The sequence below is a fragment of the Lolium rigidum genome, chromosome 2 (genome assembly GCF_022539505.1).
Source record: "Lolium rigidum isolate FL_2022 chromosome 2, APGP_CSIRO_Lrig_0.1, whole genome shotgun sequence".
NCBI classification, from domain to species: domain Eukaryota; kingdom Viridiplantae; phylum Streptophyta; class Magnoliopsida; order Poales; family Poaceae; genus Lolium; species Lolium rigidum.
Genome location: NC_061509.1, coordinates 143,782,642 through 143,800,481, shown reverse-complemented (window position 1 = coordinate 143,800,481; position 17,840 = coordinate 143,782,642). Strand labels below are relative to the sequence as shown.

The 17,840-nt window shown below is 41.6% G+C and overlaps 2 long non-coding RNA genes across 5 annotated transcripts; both read left to right on the top strand.

Moving 5' to 3' along the window:
• The first annotated feature begins 1,679 nt into the window (after positions 1-1,679).
• Positions 1,680-4,018, top strand: LOC124687392. Of its 3 annotated transcripts, XR_006998200.1 has the most exons (4): positions 1,680-1,712; positions 3,570-3,666; positions 3,766-3,862; positions 3,974-4,018. It is a non-coding gene; the product is annotated as an uncharacterized LOC124687392 (long non-coding RNA). The 3 variants fall into 3 exon arrangements; XR_006998198.1 differs by lacking the exon at positions 3,974-4,018 and having other exon boundaries at positions 3,758-3,966; XR_006998197.1 differs by lacking the exon at positions 1,680-1,712 and having other exon boundaries at positions 3,445-3,666.
• Positions 4,019-4,111: 93 nt separating this feature from the next.
• Positions 4,112-5,714, top strand: LOC124687393. 2 transcript variants are annotated; one of them, XR_006998202.1, is made up of 3 exons: positions 4,112-4,183; positions 5,016-5,164; positions 5,477-5,714. It is a non-coding gene; the product is annotated as an uncharacterized LOC124687393 (long non-coding RNA). The 2 variants fall into 2 exon arrangements; XR_006998201.1 differs by having other exon boundaries at positions 5,474-5,714.
• Positions 5,715-17,840: the final 12,126 nt, after the last annotated feature.

Below are 17,840 nucleotides of genomic sequence, written 5' to 3'. Positions count from 1 at the left end.
TAGCACTACTAGTAGAGCCATGGCGAGCAAGCACATGAGCGGCTTCATTTGCTTCTCGCGGACAATGTTGTAATGTTGCCATGCCTAACACCATCAGCACATGTCGGCAATCGTCGATCACCACCGCGCTTGTACCTCTGTACTCATTCGGATTGAGTACAGCCATTACCACCTCCATACAGTCCGACTCCACCACCAGGGATTGAGCATTGAACTGTTCAGCCAGCTTGAGCCCTGCTAATAAAGCCGAGGCATCCATCGACTCCGCATCACTAGCACGGTCTGTGTAGTCACAAGCAGCAGCCATGAAATTCCCGCCCGCATCACGGATAATGGCACCAGACGCTCCACGCCCTGAATTACTATCAAAGGCCGCGTCAATATTCAGTTTGTAAACCCCCGTAGCAGGCTTCGTCCATCCACCTCTACGGATAGCATTTCCAGAACCTTTTATTTTCACACTGTTAGCCATAATACCAGAGATATTTATAATTGATCTCTCTGCTGTAGGAACTGGTTCTTTGTTTTTGATCTGTCTTCTTGACCACCATAAGTACCAACATGCAGTCATCACCAATTCTGCTACATGATCAACATCCCACGGTATGATTGCTGCACCCTCATGGAGCTCTCACAGCGCTTTGGATTTTCGGCCGTCCGATCGAGCTGACGTGGCGCGATCTCGGCCGTCGTTCCGTCCAGGGCGCTGAGGCCCTCCCGTGAACCCGCATTTTATCCATGGGTCAGTGTAAAGCCCGCCAGGCCCGGCTGTCTCGAGCCGCGCGGGGATGGTGAAAACCTAGATCGATTCCCCGATTCACTCCCCAATCCCGTCCTTCCTCTCCTCCCCAATCCTCGTCTCTACCGCGCCGCCGCCGGCGCTCCCCAATCCCAGCACGACCGTTTCGCCTCCTCCCATCCGCCCTCTTCTTCGCCTGCGACGAGCGCTGCAGCTCCGCCTCCGGCTCGTTTTCGGCGCGCCTAGGAGCTTGCCAAGCTCCTTCTCCTCCGCACGGGACAAGGAGGCAGCCGGGGGATGTCTCAAGGGCGCGGGATCGACAGCATCGTCCTCGGCCGGCGGGGTGGACCGTGGCGCCGATGTCGTCGCCATTTTCGGCGCGCCTAGGAGCTTGCCAAGCTCCGTCTCCTCCGCACGGGACAAGGAGGCAGTCGGGGGGATGTCTCAAGGGCGCGGGATCAACAGCGTCGTCCTCGACCGACGTGGTGGAGCGTGGCGCCGATGTCGTCGCCATTTCTTCATCCGTGTCACTGGTACCGAGAGATGGCTCAAGGGCGTGGGATCGATGCCTCCTTGTCCTCAGCGGGGTGGAGCTGGGAACCATCGTCGTCGTCCATTCTTCACGCACGTCGCCGTCTCTGTCGACTACAAATCTCAGGTTTCTGCCGCCGCGAGGTCCTCCCTCCCGTGGTCGTGCTCATCCGTGGAAATGCGGACGAGGAGGTCCAGCGCTGTTTGAGGCAAAGCAGCAGATTATTTCTCCATTCACGACTTGACCCAGGTAAATTTCTGCTTTCCTTTTATGTGCTCATCTTCCGTCTCTGTGAACTACAAGATCCCAGATTTCTGCCGCTGGTAGGTCCTCCCTCCTGTGGTCGCGCTCAGCCGCGGAAATGCGGACGAGGTGGTGCAGCACTGTTTGAGCCAAACCAATTAGTAGATTATTTGTTCCTCCATTCACGACTTTACCTAGGTAATTTTCTGCTCTCCTTTTATTTGTTCATCTTCATTTCTGCATTCTAGGACAGAGTGGCCAACAGTGGCGCTTTATTAACCTTACAATTTCATTTTATAACCAGATCACCAATTCCAGCGGTTTTTCAAATCCTTGAGATAACTTAAAAGTTAATGGCAAATGTTGTTTGAGACATGATCTAAAGGTGTTTTGTGTTTCAATTCGGCCTTGCTATGTGTAATCACTTGAACTAAAACACACACATGTACAAGCCAGGTAAGGACATCAAAACTAAGCTAATATATAAACATTAGTGCCATGGTTTATTCAAAAATTGGAAATTATAGCCAATATTCTTGCAGGTGTCCATATCAACAATCAATATTCTGGGTATATATTACAGTATATGCTTAAGCATTGGCCACAGCCACATGAAATCTTTCAACAAAAAAAACTAGAGGCTTAGTTGTATAGTGTACTAGCGTGTTAAATTTGGAGCGCTACTTCTCCATTTAGCTATTCTCTAAGACAATCTGCAGCAGGCTATTCTGAAGTGCATAGTTGGCAGCGGGAAGTCAGTCATCGAACAAGACTCCAATAACTGAATTGCTTCTTCAGGCTACCCTCTACCTGTAATAAAAGACCACACATACGCTTTATTAACCTTACAATTTCATTTTATAACCAGATCACCAATTCCAGCGGTTTTTCAAATCCTTGAGATAACTTAAAAGTTAATGGCAAATGTTTTTTGAGACATGATCTAAAGGTGTTTTGTGTTTCAATTTGGCCTTGCTATGTGTAATCACTTGAACTAAAACACACACATGTACAAGCCAGGTAAGGACATCAAAACTAAGCTAATATATAAACATTAGTGCCATGGTTTATTCAAAAATTGGAAATTATAGCCAATATTCTTGCAGGTGTCCATATCAACAATCAATATTCTGGGTATATATTACAGTATATGCTTAAGCATTGGCCATAGCCACATGAAATCTTCCAACAAAAAAAACTAGAGGCTTAGTTGTATAGTGTACTAGCGTGTTAAATTTGGAGCGCTAATTCTCCATTTAGTATTCTCTAAGACAATCTGCAGCAGGCTATTCTGAAGTGCATAGTTGGCAGCGAGAAGTCCTGATGCAGTCATCGAACAAGACTCCAATAACTGAATTGCTTCTTCAGGCTACCCTCTACCTGTAATAAAAGACCACACATATAACCTATATGCATGTATACAGAATCAGAAATGGCCAGGGAAAGATCATTTTAGAGCAAATAAAATCAATTAGAAGACCTTTAATACTTCAATTGCAAGATCCAGTGAAGTTGCTATAACTTCTCTATTGTGCAAGCAACAAAATGGGTTAAGGACGTCCAGGTAGTACTTTGTTCGATTATTCCGTTTGTGGAAGAAATCCAAGCTCATGAGGTTCAAAAAACCTGTTCTAACTAATTGTTAAACGGGCAATGCCTGTAACTTCCCTGTGACTCTTGAAATTTGTGACAACTAACTTTAGTAGATAGTGAGCTGAAGCTCCTGAAAGGTATTCAAAGGTATTCAGTAAGGATCTATGTCCTGCTTTGAAACTTTGGTTTGTCAAGTTATCAAGTCGGGCTCCTATGCTAGCATGGATCTATTGAAAAGCTGTTATGGCTATCTACATGCCTGGAACATCTATGATATTCGGCTTAGGCACTTTTTTATGTATGCCCAGTCACATGTTTTTTAGATGAATGGCTCTATATCAATTATGTCTACAAGTTTGAGCAATATATTACCTCAGTATAGAACTATATTACTTCTTGAAAATGTTGGTCTGATTTTGTTCGTTGTGGTCTGCCATATGATTATATTTTTTACTCCTCCAGGTCTTGGTTGAATGATTCGATTTATAGAGGCCATTACACAAGTTCTGTTTTCACATGATTTTGCTAGATCAGATACAAATAGAAGAAGTGGTTCAAGGTAAATCGAAACTCAAAATATACGTTGTCGCTGCCATATTCTTTTGTTTGTTTTGTCCTATATAAATAATAGTACATGAACCGGTATTTAGCATTGCAGGATAACCATCTGTACGGATGGTGGAATTTAAAATTATGGGACTTCGTCATATTAATCTCACACCTACTCCTCAACTGAGGAGCAGGTGCCTCACAGGGTTTGTAGCGTTCATGGAGATGCAGTTGTTTATAATGGATTTTTAGTTCACCCCCATGTTATTTATGAGACTATGGAAGAAATTAACGAACAGACTGAAAGCATGAAACAGATACAAGATGCTTTGTCAGCTCCTATTGGAGCATCTGCTGATTTTGACGAGGTAGCTCACTTGCCATTTCGGGTCCATAATCTTAAGGTTGAGACTTTCTCCTCCGATGACTTTATACCGACTGCAATGAAATTTTGACAGGATGAGCTGGAAGAACTGGAAGGAGCAGAGTTGGAAAATCAACTACTTGAGCCTATACCTTACCATCAGGTGCAGCTCCTAGACAACATGTAACCAGTTCTCCCTGTTAGGCCATATATTGTGTACAGCAACATATTTACGCATGTGATCTTATTCATTTAAGTTTTTATGGATCTTAATCACTAAAACCCTGTTTTGTAAGTGAAAAGGATAAAGCTGTAAGGACAATAGGTATGCCCTGTAAAATATTTTACAAAAATTCTTTATATTTCTTAATTACTACTCATTTTCTCTTTGGGATATATTTTTACCTCTGGTTTTGGCCCTGACACCGTCCTAATGAACTCCTATGATTGCTAGCTTCTCTGGATAAAATGATAGCAAATTTTAAGAAAAAATACAATGATTTGGAAGTTATTTTGCCTTTCACGTGGGTATGTTTTTGGAACTCATTTTTGGTAGCCAAACAATAGTTGTCTGTTAGACATTCAGGTACAGATGCAATTCGGTTTGAAGTTCCATAGCCATCATAAATTAATTCTACTTTCACGATATCATGACACTTGTGCAAATTTGAGTCCTACTAAATATTTGTTCTTATGCAAATCATAGACAAGCTTTGGTTTTGTAAGATACACAAATGTTCAATTCAAACAGAGACGTGCAGTTCAATTTATTTATGAAGTAACATACGTGCGGTCCAAAGTCCAAACTGAGGGTTGCTTGGGCCATGAGAAATAATTAAATAAAAACATGGAAAACTGCCAAGAAATAAAGAATAATACAATATCCTTTTGTTGAAACAAAATGATACAATATCTGATGATTCCCGATGAGACATATGTGGTATTTTGTCATGGTATAATTTAGTCCTGACATCCGACACCTGGTATTGTTGGAGGTTCACTTTTTGATTTTGTGGGTCAGATCATCAAGAGCAGCAATTAGCGAACTGAATTACCACAACACTTGTGTGCTCACCTCACTCGTCTCTTTAAGCCCTGCACTCTAGCTTAAGACCCTCCAGCTTGAGACCCAAAGTAGTACCAGGTAACACATGACACTTGAGTGTCCCTTTCTTTGCTTTCTTCAATATGCACGTTTGGTATCTGGGTGGTAAGTAGGATGATAATTAAGCTACAAGTATAATTATGAGGACATTCCAAACTATAAATACCTGAACATACTTTTTAGAGATCTTTTTATTTGAGAATGTTCCTTTCTATTTACATGTTACAAGATAAATTATTGCATTGCAATCTTTTCTAATAACTCCTTTTGGGGCACTTTTGATGGGATATTATCTTTGTTGGATTCCAGTTTGATTATGTTTATGATTGGATTGTTCTTAAATATCAGCAGTCACAGATGATCGGTGTTCCACCACGTGATATTGTCAGTGCATCCAAAAGTTCAATTTGCATTTATCTATGGTGATAAATGTCTGGTAGATTTTCATGTTCTGGTGTTTTACGCCGCTGCAGCAGGACATCTCGGAGGCGTGTCTCCAATTGCAAGTTGTCTGCTAGAAGTTCCTATTCTGGTGTGAAGAATTGAATGCACAAGGATACCATGTACCATTTCCATGTTCACCTATGATCGATTTAGTTGTTCAATATAGCCTTTTAGAAAGTGCTTATAATTTTGGAATCTGCCGAGGGGGTATGTATAAATTGCTGTTTAATCCTGTAGTGGTCTGATTTATATCGATTGTTTTCTCATTACGTCTGGGATCTAATTGTCATATTATTATGCACTGAATCTTATCTGTTTGGAATTTCAATACGGAAACCATTGAATGGTATCGTATTGGCAGCTACTTTTATCACCATTATAATAGATAAACATTAGCATGAGCTTTACGGGTCCGTGCGCCAAGGCGCACATCTAAATCTAGTTGCATGTAATTCCGCCCGGTGTAGGAGAGCACAGCAACTCTTCTAAAACTACTGAACCTGACAATTCCATCCTTGAGGCCGCCTTAACAGCATCCCCCAGTCCTAGACCTTCCCAAATTTGAGTTGCTCTATCGCATTTGAATAGCATATGACGTAAATCTTCCGCTTCAACATTGCACACTGGACAATTTACTGATGAACCAATATGACGGTTTGCCAATGTACATAAACATGGTATAATTCCATGTAAGGCTCTCCAATTAAAAATCTGGACTTTACGTGAGACTTTAGCACTCCAAATTTTCTTCCAGACCACATGAGGTGAGGATCTGTCCGATGAGTCCACCCTTTGAGCTCTTCTACGATACTCTGCTCGCCATTCCAAATGGTAGGCTGACTTGACCGAGAAGCATCCTGACTTCGCAGCTTGCCAGGCTATGAAATCCGACTGTCCAAAATTGTGCAGTGGAATACGTTCCACATCCACTTCTCAGAAATTATCTCTTATAAGATATTCATCCCAATTCCCCGTCAATGGATCAATCAGCTCTTCAACCCGGGAAAGAACACAGTGCCCTCTTGGGGTCATTATTTTATGTGACGGGCTAGATGGTATCCACATATCAGACCATATGTTGATAGTACTTCCATTCCCTGGCCTCCAAATGCAGCCACGCTTGAATGTTTTAAGCCCAGACATAATGCAATGCCAAGTAAACGATGCCCCTTTCTTCAGTGTGGCATTAATCAGATCTCCGTCCGGATAGTACTTTGCCCGGAGAACTTGTGCACATAGTGAGTCTGGTTCACTCAACAGCCGCCAACACTGTTTTGCCAACATTGCTTGGTTAAAGCAATGTAAATCACGAAAGCCCATTCCACCTTCACTTTTGGGAATGCTCATCTTCCACCATGCCATCCAGTGCATTTTGCGATTTGTTTCAGTCCCTCCCCACCAGAATCTAGCAATGGCATTACAAATCTCCTTGCAAATCTGTTTAGGTAAATTAAAAACCGACATTGCATACGCCGGTATGGCCTGTGCTATAGCCTTCAAAAGAATTTCTTTTCCTCCCATTGACAAGAGTTTTTCATTCCAGCCACAAATTCTTTGACATACTCTCTCCACTAGATGCTGAAAGCAGTCACTCCTATCAATTCCAACCAAAGTTGGTAATCCCAGATATTTATCAGATAAAGCTTCCACCAGAATATTCAAGTGGACACATACCTCCTCTCGGACCAAAACATTTGTATTTGGACTGAAGAAGATACTCGATTTAGCAACACTCACAAGTTGTCCAGAGCCTGCACAATACGTATCTAGAGCATTACTGAGAGCTGTGGCGTTTGACATATCAGCCGACATCAAGATTAAAGAATCATCAACAAAAAGAAGGTGTGACACTGACGGTGCATTTCTACACACTTTAACCCCTTGAATACCACCAGACAACTCCTCGTGCGCTAGCAGGCTTGACAACCCCTCTGCACATAACAAAAATAAGAAAGGGGACAAGGGATCCCCCTGCCTAATACCCCTTGTGGGAGTAAAAGTATCAGTTTCATCTGAATTGAACCAAACCCTGTAGTTCACTGATGTCACACAGGTTGACCCATGTCTGATCAAACCCAAGTCTCAACATCATATCACGTAGAAAATTCCATTCTACGCGATCATATGATTTGTGCATGTCCAATTTAACTGCACAAATTCCTCTATTTCCTTGCCTCTTGTTCTTGATGGTATGGAAACTCTCATAGGCCACCAGTACGTTATCTGTTATTAAACGCCCTGGTACAAACGCACTCTGGTTCTTTGATATTATCTCTGGCAACAGAGCCTTCAATCTCCGGGATAAAACTTTCGAAACAACCTTGTATATTACATTACAAAGGCTGATCGGCCGAAACTGAGTAATCAACTCCGGACTTTGCACCTTCGGGATAAGAACTATAGCTGTCTCATTCCACTCACTTGGTATAACCCCAGAATTCAGGACTTGCAGTACCTCGCGAGTAACATCATCTCCAACCACCGCCCAGAATTTTTTGTAAAACACCGCGTGTAGTCCATTAATCCCTGGAGCTTTGTAATCTCCAATACTGAACATCGCCTGCTTCACTTCCTCTACTGTATATGGTTTCAGCAGAGCAGAATTCATCTCAGCCATCACGCGCGGAATGACTTTACTGAGTAACTCTTCACTCGTATGCTCAACCTCAGAGGAGAACAAAGACGAGAAGTAGCTATGGATCAAACCACCCATCTCCTCATTCCCTTCAACCCAATTTCCTTCATCATTTTTTATTTTAAGAATTGTGTTACGCTTCCGACGTGCTTTCACAAAATTGTGAAAAAAAGTCGTGTTCTTGTCCCCATGCATCAGCCAGTTGGCCCGACTACGCTGCATGTAATGCACTTCCTCCTGTTCCAAGGAAACCTCAATCTGCCTTGTTAGCTCTTTTTGCTTCTGAGTAGATTCTTCACTCATAGGCCCACACAATAATCGGTCCAGGTCTCTGGTTAATTCTCTGATCTTCTTCTGCGGAGCCTTAAGTACCGAGCGATCCCACTCATGGAGTTCTGAATGTACCGCCGCTAATTTCGACATGACTGGAACATTTGGTGGAGAATACTCCCAGGCAGTCGACACCACCTCCCCAACATTTTCCTCTTTAAGCCACCGCCCTTCAAATCGCTGACGGTAATTTGGTTTAGATACAATAGCATATGTTTCCGTATCTACCAAAATTGGTCTGTGGTCTGACCCAGTTGATGTTAAGTGATGAACACCCGAGTGAGGGAATAGGTTAGACCAGCCTGCATTTCCTACCGCCCTATCGAGGCGTTCCCTAATCTGTCCACGCTTCCATGTGAACTTGCTACCAATATATCCCAGGTCTTCTAAACCGCAGTCTGACAGACACGATCTGAACGCCTGCATATAAGCCAGAGGGCGAGGGGCGCCACCCTCCTTTTCTGATTCCGAGAGAATCTCGTTCATATCCCCTAACACCAGCCATGGAATATTTACTTGGCGATGTATGTAACATCCCAAGTTTCAACAATATTAATCAAGAAAGATAATTTCCCCAAACTCAAAATTTGCAATTAACAAAAACTTTTTCTATGCATATAGTGCCACATATAGTTTCTTGCATTTGAGTGATTTCTTTTGTGCAATTGCCATGATGAGTGTTAGTATGATTAACCCTTGCTATTTGAACCCTAACAAAGATCACCCAACCCTAAATTGAAGAGAATTGAAGAAAATGGGAAAAACCCATTTTTCACTTACATACACAATATGCCAAATTGCAAATCCTCAACCTAGGCCATAATTGCTTGCTCCCTTGCTTGTAGAATACTTCAATATGATAAACTAACACAATTGCATCAGTGGATCAAGAATCAAACACAAGGAAATCAAAATTCTTACATACATATGATAATGGTCACTTGTCACCAAAATATTTTCTTCACCACTTTACCCCTCTCGGTTTTCTTATTTCTTGAACTAAACTTGGTCAACCAAAGCCATGTCATCCAAGACCATGTCAAGGTGAGTAACTTTTATGTTGACCACCATGGCTAGAGTTGACTAGGTTGACCAGTATAAAGGTGACAAGTAGGGATGCTGAAATAAAGTGAAGATCATGTCACATTTGCAATTTTGCAAAACAACTCCAAATTGAACCCCACCACCACCATTCTAACTCATAATTAATATGTTTAAGATCCACCAAAAAGAATTTCAAAATTCAAATAAAAATCTCATGCGGCCATTGTGTCGAACACTTGGCAGGCATCAATTCCAAATTGTGTTACACTCTTTTGTCCATCGGATTCTTGCCTAAACCCACTTTAACCTGTGATCATCACACCCTCTTACATCCCCTGCATCACCCCAGTACCTGCCTTGGTCGATTAAAGTGAGAGAAGGGGGAAAAGAAACCCTAAACTAAGCATGCCGTGGCCATGCCGGCCACCTTTGGCACCTCTCTCTCTAGCCTCTCTCTCTCAGCACCACCTTGTCCTGGAGCATCTCTGCAACACGAGGAACACCACGGTACACAGCCCATGCTCGCCAAGGCTCGGCATTGGCCAGAACACGCGCGTCCAAACCGTGCCAGAGCATGCCAGTCGACGCGGTGAGCGCGCCCTGGACACGCCGGTACGTCGCGCGCTCGAGCAGCCTACGCCTCCCCTGCAAAGCCTACCGCTGCGTCGAGCCCCGCCTCTGCGCCCTCTAGCCACTAGACGTGATCGATCGACTGCGGCCGCCTCGTCACCGTCGTCCTCGCCAGAGAAGTACCGCGGGTACTGCCGCACTCAAATCAACCTCCCGAGCGATCCCATCGTCCCCTGGACGCGCCAGCTATACCTAGAGCATCGCCAGGACGACGCCTACACGATGCCGTCCTTCACTTGCCCCTTGGAGCGCCAGAAGCGCCGCGCCATGGACGCTCCTCCACAGCACACTCGGCCACCTTCCTCCCGCTATAAATAGAGCACCTCAGCCCGCAACTTCTTCACACCATCTGCTCTCCTCTCTTCACTGATCACTCTCCCCAGCTCAATTTGGCACCACCTCGCCGGAGCAGCAGCAATCGAGAGCTCGAAGCCGCCGGAGCCCGCGGAAGCCCTGCTTCGATTGGAGCCTCCCCGAGCGCCGCCGCTGCACCAAGCTCTCCCTCATCTACTTCCACTTCTCCGCGCACACTGCCAGACTCCTGCAATGGCCTGGTAGGCTCTCCCACCCCCTAGGCTCACCGCCAGTGAGCCCGTCGCTCGTCGGAGATGACGATGCTCCAGCGCCGTTGATCTCTGTTCTAATCCAACGGCGTTTATTTCGCGTACCGCTTCGGCGTTTAAAGAGCCACTAACGGGTGGCCCCCACCTCATCAGGGCAGCCCACCCGCACCGGTTGCTTGTTGGGCTGTGAAGTGGAGTTTAAACCATTTCGGCCCGTTTAGCTTTCCCGCCTAAGCCCACGATTCAAATTCGGATTTATTTATTATTCAAAATATGCTGCTTGAAGGTTTAGTAAAATTTGAATAGTTTGAAATCTGCCAAACCAAATTTAGCAAACTTTATACCGTTGGAAAGCCCATGAATTTATCTATCCAATGCCACTGGCCCCACCTCCAAATTCATAGTAGATTTAATTTGATAAAAAAGACAAGACAGGGACTTTTAAACATTCAAACTTTATTTAAAATTTAACCAGAATAGATTTTGAATTGATTCCACTTCTAATAAATCAAAAATGAGATCCTCTAATTGATTATGCAATAATATAGACATGTTGTTTGTATGATCATGGACTAGATCAAATAAAATGGCTATGTAGTCCATTCTAGAGCATTGGAAATTGGAATTCAAACTCAACCCTAATATGAGAGCTACCTCTCATTTAAATTTTGATCCTAAGTAATATAACCAGGGGGAATGACTTAGGCTAATGAACCCTTGAGAATTATTACTTAGAGATTTTAATTCATTCAAATGTTAAGTTTTAAAACTATGTGAAGTATAGCACTTCAATTAAATTATACTCACATATAATAGATATGAGATGTTGACTTTGGGTCAACCTATATTTCATACCTTATTATTATATGAAGAGATTAAATCTTAATAAGAGGTAATGAGAAGAAATGAATTCCTTTAAGGATCTACTTACCAAATTTAAGAAATAGGAATAATGAGAGGAAATTATTTTCTTTCAAATTAAGACTAATCAAATAATCCACCATGCCATGTTTGATTGATGATAGGACTAGTGTGTGAAATCTTTTGAGTGTTTCTAGCTTAGTATGTGAGCTTGGTTTAGTATTTATACCTCGTATTCGTATATAGACGCTAGTAACGAGGAATACCAAGAGGAGGAGGCCTACTCTCAGGAAGAAGAAGAGAACTTCGATAACTACTCAGCTCAAGGCAAGCTAACCCTTGCTAAACACAAGTGCTTAGCTCTATAAGAGCAAAGGCACCATCACACTTTACTTTTATGTATTACCTATCCCATGTTTTTACCTACATTTACTTTTGCTTATTTATTTTCAAAGTACTTTTTGATTTATGATTCACTTGGGCTAGAGTAGAACAAAACTTGAAGTTAGATTAGCACAACTCAAAGCTAGATAGCACCCCTCATATAGTTGCTAGTGCTAATCAATTAAAATTGACTACTCTAGATGGGAACATGGTGAAGTGAAATGACTTTGAAAGAAAGTAAAGTGGAGGTGGAAATGAACAAGAGAAGATGGTGATTTTTGATAAAATTGATGATTGGGTTTGAATGCGATACCCTTCCAATTATACAAGTACCCCCACAATACCTGATTATGGGTAGGGCTTAACTAGAAACTTGTGTATTTTAGTATGGGTTCCCTCTAAACAAACATCATAGGGGTTATGCCGAGGCTGCCTCCGTTAAGTGTGGATTGATGTTGAAATGAGGTGAATGTACGGCCCAAGCCCTGTGCAGTTCCCGGGTTAACTGCGGTTTCCACCGGGAGGCCAAGCTCATGGGGAGAGGTGCTCATACTAGCATATATAAGTGAAAGGTTTCGATTGATGATCCGCGTACTGTGTTACGATGATTCGGGGTTATCCTCGACGGATGTAATCAAAAGTTGTGGCACAAGAGTACAACCTCTGCAGAGTGTTAAACCTATTCGAATAGCCGTGTCCACGGTTACGGACAATTGGAAAGGCCATACTATCTCCGTTATCATTAATATGTTTTGGATCTTAAAAATGAATGGTGAATTGAAAGGTGATATTGTGGTGAATCAATATGAGTTGTGGGAATGACACTAATGTTCCCACTTGAGTTAGTCTAGCACATGATAAGGCTTTACTAAATGTTTATCAAACTAAAACTTGGCTTTATGCAAATAAACCTAGAGCTTAGCACCCCCTTATTACCCTTAATGAGTAATTATTGTAGAGTTAGTTTGCGAGTACTTTAAAAGTACTCATGGCTTTGCCCTGGCTATTCAAATGCCAGACTATGAAGGAGAGCACCAGTATCAGGATGACGGACAACAGGACGTCTACGATAACTAGGATCGTCTTCTAACGTCAAGCGTTGCCTGTGGAATAGATAGTCCACTACTACTTCGCTTCCGCTACTATTTGTGATGTTGAACAATATATTCGTGTAATATTGGATCATGTGATCTATGGTTGTAAGACAATATGTGTTGTAATAAATGATGACTCTATGCTACTTACTATTATGTCTCGCAAAAACATTATTCCTGGGATTGCGATGTACGGCATAATAGGCATCTGGACTTAAAAATCCGGGTGTTGACAATGTAGGTCTCTTAGATATCTCCAAGTACGATGTTTATGTCTCCAAACCGACTCTCCATAGAGCCCAGTAAGTCTCCAGTCCGTATTCGCTGTATCTCCAGACACCAGCACATCTATGTAATTAGTGTGTTGGTACTTGAGTTGGATGTTAATGTGCTGGTCCCATAACAACATCAACCCTCCAGCTCTCCCGTTGCTTGGCATAACAAACATGTGTGCATACCCAAGCCGAATTCTCAGTCTATCTCCACTTTCCCTATCCAGATGTGTCTCAGACAGGAAAAGTATATCGGGCCTATGTTGCTTCCGAATTCTCAGAAGCGATCTAATTGCCGGGTCATTGCCCAATCCCCGACAATTATATCCACATGTTCTCATTGATCTCGGCGGTCCTCCTCCAGGGAGGCCGCCAATTCAGTGCTTGTGTGTAATATCCCAGGTTTAGAGGCTACAAAATGAGAGAACACCAAAGTGTGCATTGCATTCATGCATAGAAAATCCGGGGAATTTTCGCGCTTTCAAACAAAACTTACCACGAGAATCGAAGTTTCACTTGACTTGCTGGAATTGAAGTAGATCATCAAGTCAAGCGCTATAAACTTCACTGTGATCTTTGCTAAAACCCTGTTTTGGGTAGAGATGATTCTATCTATGGGCTAGATCAAATGGAATTAGTTTTAACAACAAACAACATCTTAAGTAAAGGTCGACTACAAGATCTTATCAAAGATCTCAACATGACATTCCTTACAACAACAAATGAATAATTATTCAACTATAAATCTAAGAATACAATTAATTAAGAAACTATTCTTTACTTATCTTTTCCATGTCTTCTACTTAATCAATGTTTCTATCATGTTGTGCATGGGATATCTTTTCAACTACAAGACTTGAATCCATGTCAAGGGTATTCATATTATTCTTTATCAACCCTTGACTATTCCATCTTGACCACTCAAACCTATTCCTATTAAACCTTAGAGAGAGGAGAGAACTATTCATATGTTTATATTGTCCATTAAGTATAACTCTAGGTTAATATTTAAATCCTATCCAAGTGAGGTAAGACATTAATATTAACTATTGCCATGAGAAATTCAAGTTAAGTGTTAAACCCTAATTCATCTAGCCACCATTTGATGGTAAGTGAGAACCTCTTTTACTAGTAATCCAAAGGAGACAAATGTTGTGATCATTACAATTTGGGTGATGATCATAAACCCTAAGAATCTCAGTGAGTGTGTTGAGAGAAGTATTAAGGAAGAGAGATTAGTGAGGAATAAGTGGATCGTGTCTAATGCATGATCTTACCTTATAAATTGAGATGATAAGTTAAACCTATATATGTGATCCATAGATCTCATTCTTCTCATGAAATAATAAGTAAATCATTAGTAGTTAACCAAACCAATTCTCATGTCTTGTGTAGAGTAGTAATGCTATTGTATTTAAACCTTGCCTATCCAAACCCTTGAGATAAACCTAACATTGCCTTGATATTAGAACTCTAACTAAGTGAGGAGGAGTAGCCTAGCCAATGAAACATAACCCAAGCTTATACCTTATCCTAAACCTAGTTGTGTATCACTTGGGTGATCACTACTAAAACCCTAGATCACCTTTGCATTTAAATCCAATTATCACTTAGGATTATAAGTAGAACCCTGCCATGCCTCATGCCTATTTTATATTTCGATTTAGTGAAGCATCACCAACACCTTAAACCATTCCATAAGGAATCCATACATAAACCCTAATTTGTGTATTATGGATCATAAATATAAACCAAGCTCTATATATCTAAGGACTTAATGCTATTGGATGAGTAGAGTGAAACCAATATCCAATTCTACTTTGACTTCCAATTACCTTGCTTAGTTGCCCAAATGGAATATTATGTCACAATTGAATCATCACCTTAGAAAGTGAATTAACTATGAGGAGTGTAGAATCTATTCTAAATGAGTTAAGCTAGAAGTGGCTAAGCAAGATTATTAAACAAATAGAGTTTATCCAACCATATGCCTAAATCTTAGGAAATAATCCTTCACATAAAATGATGAATTCATCTCATTCTCATTACCATCCATTCTAAAATTCTACACATAATAAAATGTGTTAAATACCCTAGTAAATTAACAATATGTTTACTATGAACCTGCTATAAAATTTAGATCATTTAAATAGATTTGGTTCCAAAGTTTATAGGGAATTGAAATAGATACCTAAACCATTTTTATTTATTCAAGTCTCACAAAATATCAATTAAATCCTAAACTAACTATTTGTTTAAACAACAAAACTATGCAGTGGACATGATTATAAAATTATATTGATGTTCAAATAATTTAGCACCTGCAAAATAAAACAAAAATCAATTTGAATTCAAAATACAAAATTCAAACCAGAATATAAAAACAGAAAATAGAAAAGAAAACATAAAATAGAGAGAGAGAGAGAGGCCTTACCTGGCAGGCCGCAGCAGCTCGAAGCCGACCCATGGACATCCCAGCCTTGGCCCAGCACCGCAGCCCAGCACCAACCCACCACCACTTACCGTTTCGCCACTGGCAGAAAACAAAACGGGGCCATCGTCTTCCTCCTTCTCCCACGGCATCGACAGCGCGAAGAGGAGCTCTGGCCACGTCCTCGTCGTGGATAAGCTCACCCCGGACTCCGCAGAAGGTTCTAGAGCTCTGCACTATCGTCCTCGCGTCCGAGCCTATCCAAAAATGTCAAGATTCGCGCTCAGAACAAGCGTCGACCTTACTGTGCATCCCGGCCGGTCGCCGCAGACGTGCCGTCGATGCTGACCTCCTCAAGCCCTATAAATACATGAGGAGGGTCGCCGGAACCCTAGCTATCTTCGCCGCCCTCTCAATCCCTATTTAGAACTCTCTATCTCTCACTGGAACCACCACCATGGCCGGCCAGTTCTCTAGCTAGCCGTCGATTGATGCCACCCCAGAGTCCACCGTTAGGTCGAGGAGGTGCGCCTCGACATTCTCGTTCTTCTGGTCAAGTTACGCATCCAAAGGGGGCGGAATCAAGCTAATTTGATCATTCCCTTTCGCCGGTGATGATCGGTGAGGTGGACGATTTGCTCGTCTCCGACCACCTCCAGCCTCACTGAGGGTCTCATCGTCTTCCTGGTGAGCTCACGCATCTCCAGCATCTACCCTTGTTTCTTAGAACTCTCTGTAGCTCGAGATTCATCATTCACCGGAGTGCGCCGCCGCAGCACATGGATGCCGGTGATGCTCCGGTGAGCCTTTCGATTAATGGCTACCACCATCGTACTCAGTATGTCACGGGGGTTCGGTAGCATGTGTTCGCGCGTCCTGGGAGTCACTAAATCGGCGGCGCCGTCCTCGTCTGGTCGCCGGCTTTGAGCCGACGGCGAGGAGGACGTGTCCAATGCCACCTCAGCAGCTTTGACCTGGTCTCCTGCCCACGTGGCAGTTGACTGGTCAAAAGCCCCACTCGTCAGTGTCTGTAACTAGGGTTTGGCCGGTACGTTTAGTATTTCGTTTAAATTTCAAATTCCAGAAAATGACTGAAACTTTTCAGAAATAGATAAAATTCATTGTATCTCAGAAAAATATAAATAATATATCAAAATGCTCACAAAAATAAACTCTATTCAAATAAAATACAAAATAAAAATGTGTGTAAAAATAAAAATTCACTTATTTTTAACTTTATTAATTATGCCTTTTCATTTGTTTTAAATCCAATTTAAATTCAATAATTAGTGAAGTTTCAAAATTAAATATTATCTATTCAGTAAGTAAATAAAATGTTAAGATTAATTTTCTTGATCATATGTTCATCAATTAAAATATTAGTGGTAATTCATAAACCCTAATTTGCAAATTGCCATTTACTATTTCTTTAAATATTAATAAAGCAAGAAAATACCAAAAACTAATATTATTTTGATAACTCAAACTTTGTAACTGAAACATTCTTTAATTAACAAGTTTTTTTTTAAACCTAATAACAATTGTTAAACCCTGATTTCTGAATTAAACCTAATTAGGAGTTACCCTAATTATTAATTCTTGTGAAAATTAATAGAATGTCAAACCATTATTAATTTTGTTTCAAGGTAATTAGATACCACACCTATATTGCCAATCATCATTTTAAGAGTTGTACCATAATTTAGAAACCCTAGTTCTAATATAAGTAAGACCTTGAACCCATTATTTTATGTGTTCATCATAAATTGTTTCAATTCTAAAACCCTAGGGGTTTAGCCCATGTGATCATATAAGCTTCACTTATACCTATAAAACCCTAGTAGGAAACAAATGAATGCATGCTTATGATCCATTAACATAAAACCAAGTCACATGAGATTATCATTTCATGTCTTTATTTTTGATTAATACTTATATGATCCAATTAGTACCACCTAGGTATAAACCCTAGCTTATTACCACATGTTAGCACCATTGATCACCAATCCATTATACCAAACCATTGG